At 39.0% G+C, this 19,824-nt stretch overlaps 1 protein-coding gene across 1 annotated transcript in view; it reads left to right on the top strand.

Annotated features, from left to right (window-relative positions):
• The window catches only part of MCU (mitochondrial calcium uniporter), a 165,062-nt gene that overhangs the window by 27,237 nt on the left and 118,001 nt on the right, over positions 1–19,824 (top strand). The gene's annotated exons all lie outside the window — the stretch shown is intronic.

The following is a 19,824-nucleotide window of genomic DNA, read 5'->3' as shown; positions in this document are numbered from 1 at the left end:
GTCTGAGTAGGACTGGAGGTGATGGGAAAGCCTGGCAGTGGACATGCTGGATCTGAATGAGGGCAAAGCTGGTAAAGAAGGGCCAGCAGAATGGGCAGAGAAATCCCTGGGTGGGGTTTAAAGTAATATGAATACAGAATAGACAGGTATATGCAAGTGTGGATGTTCCTACCAGTCTATGGCTCAGAGCCACAATCCTTAAAAATTGAAAATTTATGTGATGAATCCTTTGTCTTTCACTATCCACAATTGGTCTTTCTGCTTTCCTTAAACAGCATCACTGTTGCTTGGGCTTTAATACATCATAATAATTATTGCTAGTATTTATATAGTGCTTTAAGATTTTGCAAAAGCACCATATTTTAACTGATTTGCTCAACACTTAAGACTTAGCTGGTATGCAGTTTTGTGATAATGACTTTGTTCTGTGTAATTATGGGCCCAAATACTTTCAAGTCTACTTTTTCTATTTATTTAACTCAACACCTTCTGATAAACTTATAGTGTTAAGATATTTTTGCCTTTTGTTCCATTATCAGGGACATTGCCCAGCCGTCCAGTCATTCATTCAATTGTTAGATAGATTTTAACTCTGAATCTAGATTTATGCATATTTTCCCAGAGCCCCATTTCATTTTGCTGGAAGAGCAGAAATGATGAAAATTACTGTTTTTGACTTGGTAGAGTTCATAGTGCCCTCCCTCTGTACCACCCCACTTGATGTCATACTCCCAGTTCAATAGTTTTATTTTTTAGAGCACTCTTATGAATATAAGGTGTGTTCTAAGAGAAAAAGTAAGCTCTTAATCCTCCTGGTATTTACATAGGACTTTTCAGATTCATCTTCCGAGAGCCTAATCCTGATTCTTGGCCATGCAAGGAAATCTAAGCAGAGCTTCATTTCTGGTGTGCTTTATAAGCTGTCCTGTTCTTTGCCTTCCTTAGTATTCCCCTTGCAGTTTGACAAATTTCCAACAAGAATTTGATTCCTTGTATCTCGAAGAGCCTTTTGTCTTCTAGTTCTTAGAGTTTAGTTTCTTAGTTTTTTGGTTTTTCTTTTAATTTGCACAGTCCTGTTAACTAAGGTAAATAAAGCTGGGGCCCTTCATCTTCTTAATGTTATGGACCCTTAGAGGAATGATTTAAAATGCACAGAATATATAGGGATTTAAAGAAAACCTGTTACAGTTAAACATAATTATTAAAAAACAAACCCTAAGTTCAGAGACCCCTTATTTCTAGAGAATCTTTAAAAATTTCAGTTTTCATTTGTTAGAACAGTTGGAATTATTCTACTGAAGAATAATTCTTTAATAATTGAGATAGACTCAAAGCATCCCAGATACTCAGACTCTGGAAAAATGTTTTTTGGGGAGAGTGATTTTATTGTTCCTCTAAAGCTCTCTAATTTTATATGTTTATGTAATTAAATGTTTATTTGTTCTAATTTTAGGAAAGAAGACTCACTTAATTCTTTGATTGATAATATCTTCTAATCTTAGGAAAGGAGAAAGACATCCATAAAAGATTATTATACTAGCATATATATATATATTAGGATTATTATAGCAACTATAAAATAAGATTGTTTTGAAGCTCAAATGAGCTAATTTTTAAATCATATTTTATTTTTCCAAATACATGCAAAAATACTTTTCAGCATTCATCTTTGCAAAACTTCATGTTCTACATTTTCCTCCCTCTTTTCCCCTTCCCCCCTCCCCAAGACAGCAAGCAATCTGATATAGGTTAAATATGTGCAATTCTTCTAAACATATTTCCACATTTATCATGCTGCACAAAAAAAATCAGATCAAAAAGGGGAAAAAAAAACGAGAAAGGAAAAAAAGCAAGCAAACAGCAACAAAAAGGTGAAAATACTATGTTATGATCCACATTCAGTTCCCATAGTTCTGTTTTCTGGATGCAGATGGCTCTCTCCATCACAAGACTACTGGAATTGGACTGAATTACCTCATTATTGAAAAGCTGCTCATCATTTCTTATACAACAATAATATTCCATTATATTCACATACCATAACTTATTTAGCCATTCTCCAACTGATGGGCATCCACTCACTTTCTAGTTCTTGCCACTGCAAAAAGAGCTACTATGAACATTATTGCATATGTGGATCCTTTTCCCTTTTTTAATGATCCCTTTGAAACCCAGTAAAGACACTGTTGGATCAAAGAGCATGCACAGTTTTATAGCCTTTTGGGCATAGTTCCAAATTAGATCTAATATTTATAGTGTTTTGTGAACCTTAAAACATTATTTAAGTGCTATTATTATTATTATTATACCAATAGAGATTTGCTAGCCATCTATTATGGGTCTGTTCTGTGGTGGATACAGAAGCATAAAATAAGATCCCTGCCCTTGAGGTTTGAAGAGACCATATTTAACAGACAGGAAATAATCAGCACAAAGATAGACAATGTATGTAAAATGGGTGCTGAATTGTCTCAGAGATTCTAAGTGATATCTTAGCGTCCAACAAACTACTTTTGCAGGAGGTGGAGTTGAGTTGACTGGACCTTAAGGACTTAGAATAAGGTAGAAATAAAGAGGGGTAAGAATAAAAATTAGGTTAATGAAAGGCAAAGAAGCCGGAATGAAACTGATACATTGGGGGGGACATCAAACTTGGACAGGCACTAAAAAAAGCAAAGCAAAAAATTCTTGGACCAAGGAAGATTTTGGGAAGATAGTGGAGTAGATTGGTAAATTTCAAGCTCTCCCAATTTCCCCCACAAATTTGTGCCTCAGGGTGAATATGACTGGTGAAAAATCAAGAAAATTTGGGGCTGAACTGGGTACTCCTGATACAACTCCTGAAGAAAGTTACTCGGGAGATTAACCCCCCAGTGAAGTGCAAACATTTCTCAGGTATCTCTGCAGAATCACAAGTGGGGACCCCCCCGGGGTTAGCTGGGTTTAATTGGAGCTTCAGCAGGAAACACAGAGACCCTCACCTCCCTGACTGTGGAGTCAGGGTCTGAATCTAGGAAGACTGAGTGAACCCAGGCTGATTGGGAATACCAGGCCAGACTGTGTTGCTAAGACATGGTCCTGGGCAAGAAGAAACCAGCATACTGGGAGTACAGAAGCAGAGGGGCAGAGAAGCTGCTGGTTGTGGGCACTTGCAGGAGGGGTAGCTCTTGGTTTGGGGTTCCTGGTCAGAGGGGAGAGCTAAAGTGAATCCAGAGGCACCAATCCCTCTGCCCCCAGGATTAAAAGTGTTTACACTAATACCTCTTATTAAAAAAAAAATGACCTAGCAAAGAATGAATCCCACCATAGAACCATACTGTGGGAACAGGGAAGACTGGGGTTCATCTTCAGAGGAGGACACTGAAGTAAAAAAAAAGCTTTTACCTCAAAGAATAATGTGAAAATGGCTCCCTGCCCAGAGATAATTCATAAGAATTTAAAAATCAAATGAGAGACATTGAGGGAAAACTAAAAAAAAAAATAAAAACTATCCAAGAAAAACAAAAAAAAAAGTTAACCAACTAGAAAAGGACATACAGAGTCTCAAAGACGAAAATAACTCTTTGAAAATTAGAATTGGACAAGGGGGAGTGAGTGAAGCTATGAGAGACCAAGAACTAACAAAACAAATTATAAAGAATGAAGAAATAGAATATAATATGAAATATAAGAAAAATCACATCTAGAGAACAGATCAAGAAGAGAAAATATATAAGAATAATTGGAGTGTCAGAAAGTTGTGATCAAAAAAAGGACCTTGACACAATAATGCAAGAAATAATCCAAGAAAGTTGTCATTGAGTGATAGAATGGGAGGGGAAAGTAAATAGAAAAAAATCCACCAATCACTACCTCAAAGAGATCTTTTGTGGAAAACACATAGAAACATTATTGAAAAATTTAAAACCCCTAGATCAAAGAGAACATTTTGCAAGAAACAAAAAAACAGTTCAAATATGCTGAAGGTACAATTAGAATTGTACAGGACTTAGCAGCTACAATAAAAGATTGCAGGTCCTTGAATTATATCTACTGATAAATGAAAGAACTAATCCTGAGACCAAAAACATCATATCCAGCAAAATTATCTGTAATGCTGAACGAGAAAAAAATGGACATTCAATGAACTTGGAGATTTTCAAGACTTTCTATCAGTTAAACCCAATCTTAATAGAAAATTTAACATATAAGAGCCAATATTAAAGATCAGTTTCAAGGAATTCAATCTGGACAAATTTGTTATTTTTTTTTTAACATGGGAAATGAATATCATATGTTTAAGATTGACATCAACAATGGGGCAGCTCAAAAGAAAGTTAAGGTAAAAATAGTAATTATGTCATATAAATGAAGTGCAGAGGAAGAGAAGACCCAGAGGCACTAGAGGGGAGAGGAAGGCTCCTAGTTCTGAAAAACTGTTCTCATTGGGAATGGGCTAAACAGGCAACACTACATAAATACAATGACCGGTATAGCTCCCTCCAGAATCTGTAAAGAAATAAGGAGGGATGAGGGAAGAAAACAAGGAAGAATATGGGTTGGGGGAAATTAAGTAATAACAAGGCAAGTTAGGAGCAGAACTAAAGCAAAGGGTCAGCAGGAATAGGAAAGGTGTGTGTGTGGGTGTATGTGTATGGATATATCTACAGAGCTACATATATCTATATGGGTAGATATAAATATAAGTATATCCTTTCTTAACTATAGTCTTTTGAAGAGAGCATAAAAGGGTGTAGAAAGAATAAAGTAAATAAGGTGTGCAGTAGAGAACCAAAGAACAATTTACAAGGAAGTAAAGAAAAGATGAACACTCATGAATGTAATTTCTTCTGCTAATATATGTACTTTGTTGAATTGCTATTTGTTGTAATATATTTTGATTCTTCCCTGATATTCTGCTGGATACATGACAGTGTTCTCTTTTGTTTCATTTTGTTTTGTATTCCTTTTTTGTTTTGTTTTGTTTTTTTCCTTATTCTGTTTCATTAAATAAAATATATTTGGAAAAAAAAGGAAAAAAGAAAGAAAGAAAGAAAATGCTAGGGCCAACCTATTAACACGGATTTGGTTTTGTGTCTAGGGAGGGAACTTGATTCAGACCAGAGGTCTGCTTGCATTTTAAATGCTTGTATCAGTGTCTGAGGCACTCGGCTGTTAAATACACAGAATGTCCTACAGCTGTCTTTAATAATGAAGACAATAGTTATGAGTTTTACTTCATAGACCTTAATCCCAGGAGAATGAAGAAACCTTAGTAAGCCTAGATAGGCTGTTTTATAGTGTCACTTAATAGCTAAAGTCAGAGTGTTTCAGTTTATCTGCAGAAACTCAGGGAAATTAATTAACTTGTCATTACTAAAAGGGAAGCTGTCATTACAATAAAATCTCCAAAGCACCCTTAAAAGCCCATCTTTTTGAGAAGTTGCAAGAATCTGATGTCAGGTAAAGCTAGCCTTGGGTGTTTAGAAAGGGATTCCTGCAAATGACACAGGCTTATTATTTTGTGAGGGTTCTTCTTTCTCTCCCCATTCCCGTGACCCATTCTACTTATATAAAAGCTGATTTAATTGAAAAAACAAAACCAAACTCTTCTTTTTCAGTTTGTGGTAGACTTGGTGGTCAAGAATAGTAAGGAGGGACTCGCCTCCAGATAAGTTATTACTGCCCTTCAGGAAGGAGGATTCTTGAGAAGTGTTATTAATAGTGGTCTTCCTGCAAAGTTGGCGGTCTGAATGGGAGACGGGCGTCCACCTGCCTCAACAGCAAAGCCCCAAGTTCACATCAGACCAAATAGTGCTAAAAAAAATCTAATGAAAAGCTACAGTGACATCCTCTACCACGTTACTGTATCAAAATTTATCCAGAGGGTCGCACCCAATGGGAAGGGTGCTCCTTCTGCAAGCCAAACGCCAGCGGGACAGAGACCCGTCACCTGTGTCTGGAGGCAGCAAGAGCCGCCTAGACTTCTCTGAAAAAGATCCTGGGTGGTCAGAAAGCCTGTGGGTGGGAGCACTGCAAGCCCTGGGAAGCAGCTGTGGGCTGGGCAGAGACCAGCCAGCCGCACCTTGGCTGCACGGGATAGCCCAAGCTAAGGGAGCTTTTGAGATCAGGGACTGAAACAGAGTCAAGCGACCAGAGCTATTTTAAAGGAAAACACTTTTGAAAGACTTGAAGACTCTGCTCAGTGAAATGAGTGGCCATGGCTCCTTAGGGCTTGTGAATGAATGAATGAAAACAATTTTTTAAGTGCTTATAGAAGTATAGTGCAAATAGGAAAAAAAAATAAGAAAAAAGGCAGTCTGCTCATAAGGAGCTCACATTCTAATGAAGAAGACAACACATATATAGAAGGTTTTTATCTTTTTTCTGTCTTTTTTTCCATGAAACTAAAATTTTCTTTCTGATTTCCAAGTATTATATACAGTAAGCCTCAACATTCATAGGTTTAACTTTGCAAACTTCCAGCATTCATGTGTTTTTATTAATAATATCATTTCTCCTTTTATGTTGACAACTATGAGAGGCATTAGATGGACAAGTTTGTGAAGTGACTGGCGCCCTACTAAGCTGCTTTTTCAGTCTAACTTTATTTTTTTTAACTTAAATAATCCTATTTTTTTTATTAAAGCTTTTTAATTTTCAAAATACATGCATGGATAATTTTTCAACTTTAACTCTTTCTCCTTCTTCCTCCCACCCCTTCTCTATATTGCAAGTAATTCATTATATGTTAAACATGGTAAAATGTATGTTAAATCCCAATATATGCATAAATATTTATACAATTATCTTGCTATACAAGAAAAATCAGATCAAAAAGGAAAGAAAATTATTAAGAAAACAAAATGTAAGCAAACAACAACAAAAAGAATGCAAATGCTATCTTGGTGATCCATACTCGGTTCCCACAGTCCTCTCTCTGTCACCCTAACTTTATAAAGAGCTCCTTGTGATTTCTTGTCTACTTTCATTGTTGGCCTTTAAAACTCAAGTTTTATATTGCACTATGCCTCCAGAATGCAAAATCACTGATGAGGCTTAGTCAGCAGAGAGTTTGATGATTTATCATATTGGAAAAGTAATCATAAAAGTGTTCATGAATCCACTCCAGAAAGTGCTAAAGTAACCTCTCAAGCGTGACATGAGGGAATTGAAAAAGAAGAAAAGAAGCTAAATTTGGGAATAAATGAGATGGTGGTCACTCATCCTTTTGCAGGTACTCTTGGGCTCTCCAAGCATCCTGGCCATAGTGGGAGTTCCAAGCTGTATCTGGATCAGGGACTTTATTTCCACTTTTGTGCTTTTAATCAGCAAACAGTTCAATCACTGAGGCAAAAGCAAGATTAGAAGGGGCAGATTGCCCCTTTCTGCTTTATATTTTGAGGTTCTTCTGACATTGCTGCTCCTGCTTCTCCCTATCCCTTCTGGCTCCTTCTCCTTTCCCCTGTGTTTTATAGACTCTTTTTTGTTACTGTGTTAGGAAAAAAGAATATTATCATAATTAATGTTATAAAGAATTGCATGTAGGAAAATGTATTTTCAGCAATCTCTTGTGAAAATTACAGTTTTTAGTGGTTACTGGAACCTAACCCCCTATTTCCCATATGTTCAGTGTATCAACCCTCATATTTTTTACTTTCAAGATGCTTTGTAGGAATTCTACCCCCACAACAATTACTATATTTAATAGTGATACAAATGGAATAGAACCAGGTCTTGAGCTTTCCTTTTTTGGGGAAAAGACTAGCTTAAGATTGTCTTTTTATCTTGAAATTGGTTATTTCAATCATTTAAGGATGAAGCTAGGAGCATAGAGTGTATCTTTTGAAAAGGTCTTTAGAGATCATCCCATCACTCCTCTTATTTTACAGGTAAGGAAACTGAGGAGCATAGAGATCAAGGCACTGATTAGGTCACTCAGGTTGACAATCGATAAATCCTCAAAGCCAGGTTCTCTGATTCCAAATCTGATGCTTTCCCCACTAAGCTGTTCTGACACCAGTGAGAAGCTTGATGGTAATCAAAGTTGTTCCTATCACATAGGTATGGTGACATGCTTGTTAAGTGCTGAAAGTACAAAGAAAGGTCAAAATTGTCCCTTAAGAGTTCTAACAGGAATAACAAGATCCAAAAATTGTACATACAAAAAAATACAGTGGATGGAAAGTGATCTGAGAGGAAAGTCACCGTCGGAGGTGGTGGTGGGTCTGAGAATTCCGAGCAGGCAGGGGGAACAGGAGCTGGAATGGCTGGGTCATTTTGAATGACAACCACGTGGAGAATGGGTTGATGTCGGCAGGAACCTGAGGAAGGGTAACCACCCAGAAGACTAGTACATTAATCCAGGAATAAAGTGATGAGGGCCTGACCTAGGAAGGAAGCTCAGAGAGAACAGAAGGGATACGTAGGAGAGATACTGGGAAGGTAGAAACTATAAGACTTGGCAATCGATTGGGTGCATGCAGGGAGACATCAAGAATGACCAGTCAGGAACCTATGGGACTGGGAGGGTAGTTGTACTCCCAACAATAATAAGGGGAAATTCAGTGTCTTTGGTCATGTTAGGATCCAAGATGCTAGAGGACATCTAGCTGGAGATGTCTAAGAGACAGTTGATGGTGGGTAGGAGAGAGATTTGGGCTGACTAGGTCTGGAATTAATCTGCTTAGCTATAACAATGAATTCATGGTCTACATCAGTGGTTCTCAAACTTTTGTTCTCAGTATCTTCATGTTGTTAAAAAAAACTATCGAGGATCTGTTCAAAGAGTTTTTGTTCACATGGGTTATATTTATAGCTATTTACTATATTAGAAATAAAAAATAATTTTGAATTTGTAGACCCTCTGAAAGGGTTTCAGAGACCCCAACAATTCTTTGGACTACACTTTGAGGACTGCTGTAGACGCTACATAGAAATAATCATTGAATGTAAGGGAGATGAGATTACTGAACAAAGTAACAGTAAAAAGGCCCAGAAGGTCTATGCTCCAGGCTTAGGGGACATCCACCATTAAGGGATTAGTGTGATCTGAATGAAAATCCATCAAAATTAACTGAAAAGTGGTCATAGAAATAGGAGAAAAAAACAGGAGAGAGCTCAGGAAGGATAAGCACTGAGAAAAGACAGTTAGGTTTGGCAATTAAGAGGTTGCCATCAACTTCAGGGAGAGCAGTTACAGTTGAATCATGTAGGAAGCCACATTGCAAAGAATTGAGAAGAAAGAGAGAGGAAAGAAGATCTGCTTCTGTCAAAGAGTCTGGCGAGGGAGAGGAGAAATATAGGACAATACCTGGCAGAAATAATTCTGATCAAGTGATGGCTTTTGATAATTAAAGATTGGAAGGAAAACCTGGTCCTGAGGAAGAAAACGTCTCCTACTATAAAGCCTTCATCATTAAGCTGTGGGGTATTATGTAAAGGCCTTGATTTGGGATCCAGAAGATCCTGGTTATCCAATTGAGACATTTCTTTTCACTAAATTGGAGGTCAAGGGACTTGTTTCTTTGTCCTTTTTCTGACCTGTAAATTGAAGATGGGAGAGTACATGATAGATCCAAAAGCTCTGAAATATGAGGACATTCCAGTGCCCATGAATCTCTTCCTTCTCTGAAATTTTTATAGTCTGAATTTAGACAATATAGTTTTTGATTGATGGACTCTTGCATTATTTTCAGTTTCATAGAATTGTAGCATTGAAAGGACCCTACAGATCAGTAGGGTAAGCTCTAGGGAAGAAAATAAATGTTTTCTCTGAGTTAGAGGCCAATGGCTTGGATCTGAGGGCTTGGTTCTTGCTACAACATCCTGTGGTTTCTGCGTGGAAGACGGTGAATTCCTTTCAGATCAGAAACTGCCTTAGGCTTTTTGTATTCTTTCTACGTTCTAATCCAATGTTAGATGCAACATATATGGTCTGTAAATGCCAAGAACAGTGTAATCTGGTGGAAATGGCCCCAAACTTGATGTCAGTATCTGGGTTTAAGTGGGGGGCTCTGAAACTAGCTCTGTGGGACCTTGGTAAGGTTATTTTATCATCTGTAAAATGAGAAGAAAATATATATGTGGGCGGGGTGGGGGGGGAGTAGAAAATAGCACAAAGTAGTGTCCCTTTGTTTTTCTCATTTGTCATGGTCATTCATGTGTTTACATGATCCTGAAATCCTTGGTATGAGCCACACTGACAAGGACCATAGGAAGAAGAGAGAGCCTGTAAATGTTTGAATACTTTCAGGATGTAATTCTTAGATCACCAAGGTATTGAGCCTTAATGGAAGGTCTGGGTCAGAGAGCCGAAACTTAAAGGGCTTCCATAGAGTGGACATCGGAAACTACGTATTCAAAAATGGTAAAGACCGGCAGGCCTTCGATACGATCACTCTGTTGATTTCCTCTTGGTAACTTGATGGCTTTGCCAAGACATGGATGAGAGAAGGACTGTGGCTGCTGGTTAAGATCCAAAGGTAGATTTTTAAAAAACATTGAGAATGTGTCAATGCATTCGTTGTAGTCTCTGAAATGACTTTATCTGATGGTGATTTCATCATTCCATCTTTGTTTCTGCCTTATGATCTTTGTCTCCACTATGACCTTCATCTCCCTTGCCCCCATTTCCTTCCCAGGCTATTACCTCAGGACTGGTCATTCTCTGCTCCCTTCTCTTTCAGCCCCTTGATTCGCTGCTGGATAGCGGATAGATCCTTTGCCCTCTTGTTCTTTGACTGATAGCTCCTTGCCAAATCCAAATTTTGGAGCATCCCCTGCCCCCATCATCTCTTGCACTGCTGTTCATGTGCTCTGGAATGGAACTGAGAAATTGCATGGCTAAGGGCAGCTGGGTGGTGCAGTGGAAAGAGCACCAGCCCTGAAATCACTGAGTTCAAATCTGGCTGCAGACATGTAACACTTTCTAGCTGTGTGACCCTGGGCAAGTGACTTAACTGCAGCTGCCTCAGAAAGAAAAAAAGAAAGAAGTTACATCACTGGGTTGATTAGGTTTACAATAAATGGTATTACATAATCTCAGCTGGGCTTTCACTCCATCAGGATAATTCTTTTATGTCTGTCTAATTGATCCACGATCCCATTCACTCCTCTGGCTCTTCCAAATTTTGCATCCTTCTTCAATTCTCTCATGGGGACTCCCTGACCCATCTCTCCTAGCTGAGGACCTCATATTTTGCTGAAAAAATCAGAGCCATTTCCTTAGAGCCCCCTTTCCTCCCCTTATTGCTGATCTCCCCTCACTGCCTCCTTCTTCACCACACTGGCCCATGAAGAGTCGGTCTAAGGCAAACCTTTTTCGTGCACACTTGATCCCATCCTCTCCATCTTCTCTAACATCCTCTTTACTTTCTCTCTCTGATCTTCAGTCTCTTCCCCTTAGCCTACAGACACGTCCACATCTCCACCACACTTAATCCCCATTATTACTCTTCCCTTTCTCAGCTAAACTTGGGCACAATCTGTGCACACCAGTGATCTCCCCACTTGCTCTTCTGTTCCCCTTTCCTAAACTCCTTTCCCTCTGACTCCCATCTCATTATCCCGCTGAAGCTACTTTCTCCAAATCTCTTAATCGGCAGATCTCCTGGCCTTGTCTTTTGGTCACTTCCTTGCAGCTTTTGACCCTCACTCACCCTCTTCTCCTAGGAGCTCTCTCCTGTTCTCAGGCCATTGCTCTCACCTGGTTCTTCCACTTGTGTGACCACTCCTCATTTTACTTTGCTGGATCTTCATTCAGCTCATCCTCACTAACTATGGATGCCCCCTGAGGCTTTCTTTGTCCTAGCCCACTTCTCATTCTGTCCTACCTCATTCAGTTGTCTCAGCTCCCATGAGTTCAGTGATTATTTTTATTCAAACAAAGAGTTCATTTAGTATATCCACACAGATGATTCCCAGATCTACTTATTCAGCCTTGATCTTCCTTCTGACTTATTTCCATCAGCAACTAGTTACCTCTTGGACAGAATGTCCTGTGAGCATTTCCTATATGTCTTAAAACAGTAGTCATTATATTCAATCATTATATTCCTTTTTACTCCTTCCCCAACCTCTTCTCTTCCATTGGAGGCAACACTATTCTCGGTCAATCAGGTTCTAGATCTTGGTATCATCCTTGATTCCTCACCCAGAAGCACCCCAGATAGCTAGTCTGTTGCCAAGTCCTATAGTTTCAGCCTTCACAATATCCCTCCCTCCTTCTCTCTCCCCCTCCCTCTTTCTCCCCACCTCTCTCAACATATCTATCTGTCTGTCTGTCTGTCTGTTTATCTATCTATCTATCTATCTATCTCCTCTGCACTCCTAGCTGCCATCCTGGGTCAGCCTCTCATCACCTCACTCCTGGCCCTAGTTTTACGGTTGGTTACCTGTCCACAGATTCCTGTTCATCCTTCATTTAGCTGCCAAAATTACCTTTCTGAAGTCCAGGTCTGACCATTCCACCTCCAATGCAATAAACTCCAATAGATCCCCCCATTACCTTTTGGATCAAATCAAGCCTTTGAGCGCCCTTCACAACTTGGCCCCTCCAGCCTTTCCCCTTTGTTCCCGTCCACCTACCCAGTGATTCTACAACACTGACTTTGCCCTTCATGTCCTCATCTCCATCGTCCTGCTCTTTGCCTTTTCACTGCCTGTCCCCCATCCCTGGAAAGACCCTTCCTCCCCCTCTCTACCTCCTGGCTTCTTTCACATAGTAAGCACTTAATAAATGGTTGTTACTGGACTGGCGGGAGGCAGGTCTGATGTTCTGATGCTTCATCAATGGGCCACACTAAGTCTCACCAAGATGGATTTCTAGTAAGTGACTGTGTGTTGGTTGCCTAGATTGTGAAGTCCCCATTCAAACGTTAGCTCCTTGGAACAGGGACTGTCTGAGGCCTTTTTTGGGGGGAATAACCTAGTGCTTAGCACAGTGCCTAACATATAGTAGGTTCTTACTGGATGCTTACTGACTTGCTTGAAGAGGTGTCTTCACCTTTTTTTTGGTGTCTCCTCTGAATTGGGAAGTTGTAGTCTTTTTTAGTAGAGGAAGCATTGTAGGATGAAATCAGTCAATAAACATTTATTAAGTACCTACTATATGCCAGACATTGTGCCGAGAACCTTGGAACATTGAGATGAATGATCACGCAGCAGAATAATTTCCAGATACTCTGTTAAGCCGCATAAAACATATCATCCAAGGATGTGTGTGACATTGGAATATGGGAATCAGCATAGAATTACAAAGATCCCTTTCTTTTTGTTTCCTTCCTGATTTATTTATTGTGGAAAATAGAAATGTATTTTGGTATAGGGAAAAGAATGGTAGGGCTATTTTTTCCACATGAGATGTGTTTGCTAATCAGGAGAATAGCATGAAGAATAAATTTTCTCCTCAGTAGACAAAGACAGGAAATACCAAAGGACTTTGTTAGTAGGAGACATGACCCATTATTATTTCATTCTCCTCTCTACCTCCACAAGGCCCATGACGTACCCCACAGGGAGCTGTTGCTACCTATCCATCTCTGGTCTTAGCGGTAGAATGGCTTTTGAGGAAAAGACTGCAGAAAACCAGATAGATCTTTATTGCTTCATGATTGGTAGTCATCCATCAAGAGGCATCTCCCTAGATTGTGTCCTCTCATTATTGCCTCAGGCTAGATTTGCAAATGAACTATGTGGCAACTTTCCTGCTCTATAAAGTAAAGGCATTATAAATAGGAAAGTAGCTTGAAATCAACTTTTTAGATTGCTCAACAGTGGAATAAATTTGCCCTTGGAATACTGAGTAGTCCTTCCCCACTATACCCTTCCTTTGTATGCTGCTTTCCTATTATAATTTGAGCTCTTTGGGGTTCTCATTTCTTTCAATGCATGAGTGAAAAAGATATCCATCTTTTTGGAATCCTGTAGCTTGCAAAGGAAAAGCCAGAAATCTTTTTGGAGAGGATAGTTTCCCAGTTTTACAATTATCTGGCATGGACATAACTCTAGTTGAGTTGGATTATGAAAATCAAGCCAAGAAGCTGATAAAATTAATGGAAAATCTGTCTTTTACCTTTTTTTTTGTGGCCCCAGTGCCTAGGTACCTAGTAGGTGTTTTAATAAGTTTTATTGACTTTCATGCATTATTTCAGTAAGTAGGGTACAAATAACAATCTACTGATATCATAATAGGTCAAACACTATATCACTTAGTATCCACCTATCTTTTTTTTTTACCTGAGGCAATTGGGGTTAAGTGACTTGTCCAGGGTCACACAGCTAGGAAGTGTTAAGTGTCTGAGGTAAAATTTAAACTCAGGTCTTCCTGACTTCAGGGCTGGTGTTCTTTCCACTGCACTAACTAGCTGGCCCCCAACCTATCTTTCTAGAGTCTTCAAGGGATTCATTATAAAAACATAGTTGTCAAGTCAATAAATGTGTATTAAGTGTCTACTCTATGTCAGACACCATGCTAAATGCTTCAAAGAAAGGGGGAAGATAATCTCTATCTAAAGAGTACATACACTCTAATGAGGGAAGAAGACATGCAAGTAACGGTGTACAAACAAGTATATACAGGATAAATAGAAAATAATTAAGAAGGGAAGGCACTAGAATTAAGAGATCTTAGGAAAAGCTTCTTGTAGTAGGTAGGATTTCATCTCTGACTTAAAAGAAATCAGGGAAGCCAAAGGTAAAGATGAAAAAATAGCTGCCCTCCTTATGTCTAGTGTCATAGGTTAAGGATGTCTCCCTGCCCCCACTGATCTAATTTCCTTTTCTTTTACACATCTTTTCCCAGTGCCTTCCCAGTACAATGCCATCACAAGGGCACAGGTAGTATTAGTTCTGTTTAATTCCACCAGTTTACCTTGACCTGTAACTTAATTACCTTTCTCTTCTTCCTCCTCCCCTTTGTGTTTTTATAATGTATTCTGGCTTACAAAATGTTTTCCTATTCACGTCACACCAAGTGATCCTCCCAACAGAAAAGGTATTTTGGTGTTTTCTTTCTAGCTTTCTTGATGCTGGGCAGGTACTTGGAGGTCAGATTGTCTGGCCACTGGTCTCTTGGTAAAGACTTTCTCAGTAATCCCAGTTCCCATCCAGACAGTTGTAGTGGGGAGTGATTCAAGTTTGTATTCAGAATCAAGAATCAAGTGCTACTGGAATCCAGGCTCCTCAGGCCCTCAATTGCTGTTTGTGCAGCTTAATGAGATCTGAGGGAAATCCCTGGCATTTGGGAGGCTCTTCCTCGGCAGGAAGGCAGCCACCTGGTTCAGTAGGTAGCTACCTGCTGACCCAAGGGCGGCCTTCACAACTGCTCTGTGGGGTAAGACTGACTCATGCATGTTTTATCCACTCCCTTGTTAGGAATTTGTAAGTTCTGTGTGTGCTCTCCAAATAGTTCCTAACTGGTTTCGTTAGATGGTAAGAATGATTTTAGCAGCTGGTGTCTGAAGTAAGTCATCTCTTGTGGCTATAAGTAAAGGTAATTAAATATCTGCTCGGCTGTTCATCGAAGTAGTCCCTCCCACCCTCTTTTCTCGCCTCCCTTCTATTTGTTAAGCTTCAGGAGAGTTTTCATTCTTTTATAACAATTCTTAAACCTACTTTGTACCCAATGGGCAGATAACAGGAGTGATGTAAGGTGGAGAAGATAGAAACGTGCATATTTAATTTTCCTGAAAATACATAAGGGGAGGGAAGGATCATTAGAAATCACATTCGGTTGGAAATAATAATTGTGTTAACTTTGGAACCCGCTCTATGTTGTAATGTTTATTTCTGATTTTCTGTGAATACTTCATTTTAGTAATTAGCATATTCTGTCTATTTAAAAATTGGTTCGCTATAGATGAATCAGTGTGTATGTCACCTGATTGATGGGTTTGGGAACACTACTTTGTGCTTCCCCTCCTCCTCCCCAGTACAAACATTCCAGTGTCAGAAGTTGGTTTTATTTTGGTGTGTCATTCACCACAGCATCCAGGCTACCTTTGGACTCAGGGTCCAGCTTGGATCACTAAATAGCTTTAGTGCTGTCTATGATTTCTAGAATTCATTTTTCTTGTCCCTGCCTGGCTCTGCCTGGATGGGCTAGTGAACGAACAGTTAAATGTTCTGCTCCTGAAATGAAACCTAAGCATAGAATATAAAACTCATATTCTTTGAGGAAAGTCTTTCCTTCCAACAAGGTCATTTTTTTTGCTTCCTCTGGTAGTTATTATTTGTGCCCAGCAACTGCTAAGCTTGGCCCTTTGTGCTTGTTGGGAAGGAAGGGACAATGACTAATCTCTGTCTTTGGGAGATGTCTAGGAAAAATGTTGCTAAGCAGCATCAGTAAATACATTTTAAACACACAACTCTGGAAGGCTCCCCCCCTCTTTTCCCTCTCTTTGTTTCTTAGTTACCAATAGAAATTCAGCATTTTCCTTGTTTCTTAGTCTACTGGCACACTTTAAGCACACCCTTGAACTCTGTAGCTTCTGGCTTAACATTTTTTGTAATTCAACTGGGCATTTGGTTGTTATGCACAATACAATTACACATCTTCCCAAAGGTTCAGTTTTAAATTAAAAAAAAAAAAAGCTTTTTGTTTTCTGAGTCCATAGTAATTGGCCAAAGAGTTTTATCTATTGCTTTTGACCTAAGTTGCCAAGACATTTTTGATCTTTATGTTGGTCTGTTGTATAAAGTTATCACCCAAAGGCTCACTAGTAATCTTAGTACAGAATAAATTTTAGAGTACTGAAACTTTTATTTTCCATTTAATGAAAGCATTTCCCCATTTCCATTTTGCAGTTTTCCAAGTTTCCAAGCTTCAAAGCTTCAGGGACTTCTGACTGGGAAGGCAGGCAGTTCCCTCCTCCACTAAGAGAGCACAAAGGGCAACAATTAACCTTATTAGTAGCACCTTCATTTTGGACAGCTCACAAGAAAAGCTCTTCATACCAGTGTTGAGACTGTTCTTGGCATTTCAAATAAATGTCAATAGGATTTAGATGGGGAAGAGATCTTAGAGATCATCTCATTTTTATTCTTAAGGAAGATGGGTCCTAGAGATGTGAAGTGATTTGTGATACAAGAGCTAAGTTTATTTAAAATTGGGTCTTTCAGTATACTTCCCATCCCTTTTGGTTGCCTTGGCAACCAGGCATTTTACATAGTTGAAGGATGTACCCGTTATTAAATATTCTTAATAACCTTTTAACTTCTGAGCTGGGCTGGGTGTGACTGGTCGAAAAAGTGCTTTCATTTTGACCTTCCTCTTTTCAGTGTGAATCTGTTTTGTTTTCTCCAAATAGGAACTTCCAAAGTTTCTGGTTGACCATATATTACACATAATACATAATATATTACACATGTGCTTCTATAAATAAAAATAAAAGAAGGCAATGAATGTAAAGGATATAGTCAAAAGAGCTAAATTCAGATTTTGGCAATGATACTGTATGACTATGAGCAGATCATTTGGTTTCTCATTTGTAAAGTAGACCATTCATATCAACATTGAACTTTCCAAACTGGCTGTCCTGGAGGCATCGAGCACTCTGTGTTTAAAACAGAACTCATTTTCCTTCTCTCCACCCCCAACCACTCCTTTTTTAGAATTCCCTGTTTCTCTCCAGGGTTCACACAGGTCCAGTAACTGGATATTTTTCCCTGGTCTCTCTTCCATCACTCCTCCTATCTAACAGATTGCCAAGTCTTGTTTTTATTTCCAGCCTGTTCTTTCCCCTTCTCTCCAGCCCCCGAGGGCACTTTTTTGTCTAGCCGGTTACAACAGCTTCCTTATGTACCTTCTTGCCTTTCTGCCTAGAAGCTAGCCTTCCCTATTCCAGCATCTTCTCCACACAGGTACTACAAAGGTGCCTCCTGAAGTATAAAGTGACCAGGCTGTTCATTAACCAGTTCCCTCTTCTCTCCAGGATCAAATAGACTCCCTTTGTTTTGCATTCAAAGCCACTGACAACCTGCCCCCATCCTGTATTTTCAGGACTACTACATATTACTTCCCTTGACATTCTCCATCATCCAGTTTTGACTTTTTTATTCTTCCTCATATACTTCCTGTGCCTTTATACTAAATTGTCCTAGAATATAGGACAGTTCTTCCCTCCATCTCTCAGAATCCATGATCCCCTTCAAGACTCAAGTGCCTTTTCTAATCTTTTCCCCTTCCTCCATTGGTTAGTATTCTCCCTCCCCAAAATTACTTTTGAAGGGTTCGCCTATCTAGTCTTCTGTGCCAGAATTTGAGAGCAGATACTTCATGCCTGTCTTTGCATCCTCCTGGCCTGGCAATATAATAGTCCTTAGTAAATGCTTGTTGATTAATTCAAAACAAGAAAACAGTTTGCAAAACTTAAATTTGGTATTTTAATGTGTTTTTATTTGGATCTGTTAGGAAAAAACTTTTGGAATTGCTTTTCTTATGACTGTAACCTCCATCCCACTTATGGCTTTTTTTTTTTTTTTTAAATTAAATTCACAGCTTTGAGTCCAACAGGGTCACAAAAGCAGTTGCAAAATTAGAGTAAATGAATTGTGGACATTTACATTCTACTGCCATTAGCTTTTAGTGACTCATTTCTTCCATCCCTGGGCTAACCCAAGAGTTTCTACTAGGTGTGGTCATAGTCATTTAATAAAAATGATCTGTTAGAACAAGTCTTTAATCCTCCTGTCTTTGATTAATTTTTTTTTTTAGTTTCCTCCTTGTGCTTTTGGAAGAGTGTGTGTGTGTGTGTGTGTGTGTGTGTGTGATGAAAGAGTGATGATTTGAAGCGGTGGAGAGTATCTGTGGTCATCACATAGTATTTAGAGAGTTCCTCTAAGTCCCTGGAACTCACCTGGTGGTTAGTATAGTTCTATTTGTTTTCTATATATCTGTTAGAGAGCTCTTATGTCAAGAGTACTTCCCAAACCATGGGAAGAAAATTAAACCAATATGTAAAAGGGAAGTATTTGTCTTGCTGAGAGAAGAGATCCTTGAATGGAGCAGTTAATGAAAAGATGGCATGCGTGTCATATTTACACACCTGCTTAGGAATGATAGAAACTCCCCGGGTCCTCCCCTTTAGCTTTTTTTTTTTTCTCTTTTTTTCTCTCTATGCTTCCCAGCCCTGGCTTCCAAGTAGTTGAGGAAATTATTGTTTTGTCCTGTGCAACTGAATTAGATTTCAGGAGGCCTCCTAGGTAAGGGAAGTGATCAAAGTTGTGCTGCTGGTTATCACTTATCTCTCTATTCCTGACAATCCAGTCTCTTTGTTATTGGGAGGTTATTTTGGATGGATGGTGCCATGTGTTGCCCGCATCATTGGCGGCTGTTTTCCCTGTTTTATTTCTCTTCTCCTAGGCCCAGACATTTAGTTGTTGGGGTCAAAGAAAGGAAGTGGTCATTTGTGATTTTGTGCATTTGAATTCATGATTGGACTTTTAGCAATAACAACAAAAGTTCCTTAAATTTATGTTCCTTCTTAAAAAAAAATGCTGAATATTTTTTCCTGCTGAGTTTTTACTGGTTAGTGATCTTGTCTCACCAATGAGAACTATCTCTCTATGGGAAAGATTTAGGAGCAGAAGCTAATTATCTTCTCATGGTCCTCAAAGCCATGTCTGGTTTGTTCTTCAGGTTACAAAGCAGTGATTTCTAAGATGTAGTTACACATCTTTCCAATAGATACAGACATTTCTGGACCAGAAAGCGTTCACCAGTAGTAAACAAGAGCCAGTTTTTAAATAGTTCTGGCTGTTATCTTTGTCACCTTGGGCAAGTAACTAAAACAGTGACTCAGAGAACCTGTGTGCAGGTATGCATAATATTCCCAGGCACCATAT

The sequence above is a fragment of the Antechinus flavipes genome, chromosome 2, assembly GCF_016432865.1.
Source record: "Antechinus flavipes isolate AdamAnt ecotype Samford, QLD, Australia chromosome 2, AdamAnt_v2, whole genome shotgun sequence".
NCBI lineage: Eukaryota > Metazoa > Chordata > Mammalia > Dasyuromorphia > Dasyuridae > Antechinus > Antechinus flavipes.
The sequence above is the reverse complement of the archived record's forward strand: the minus strand, read 5'-3'. Positions and strand labels throughout refer to the sequence as shown.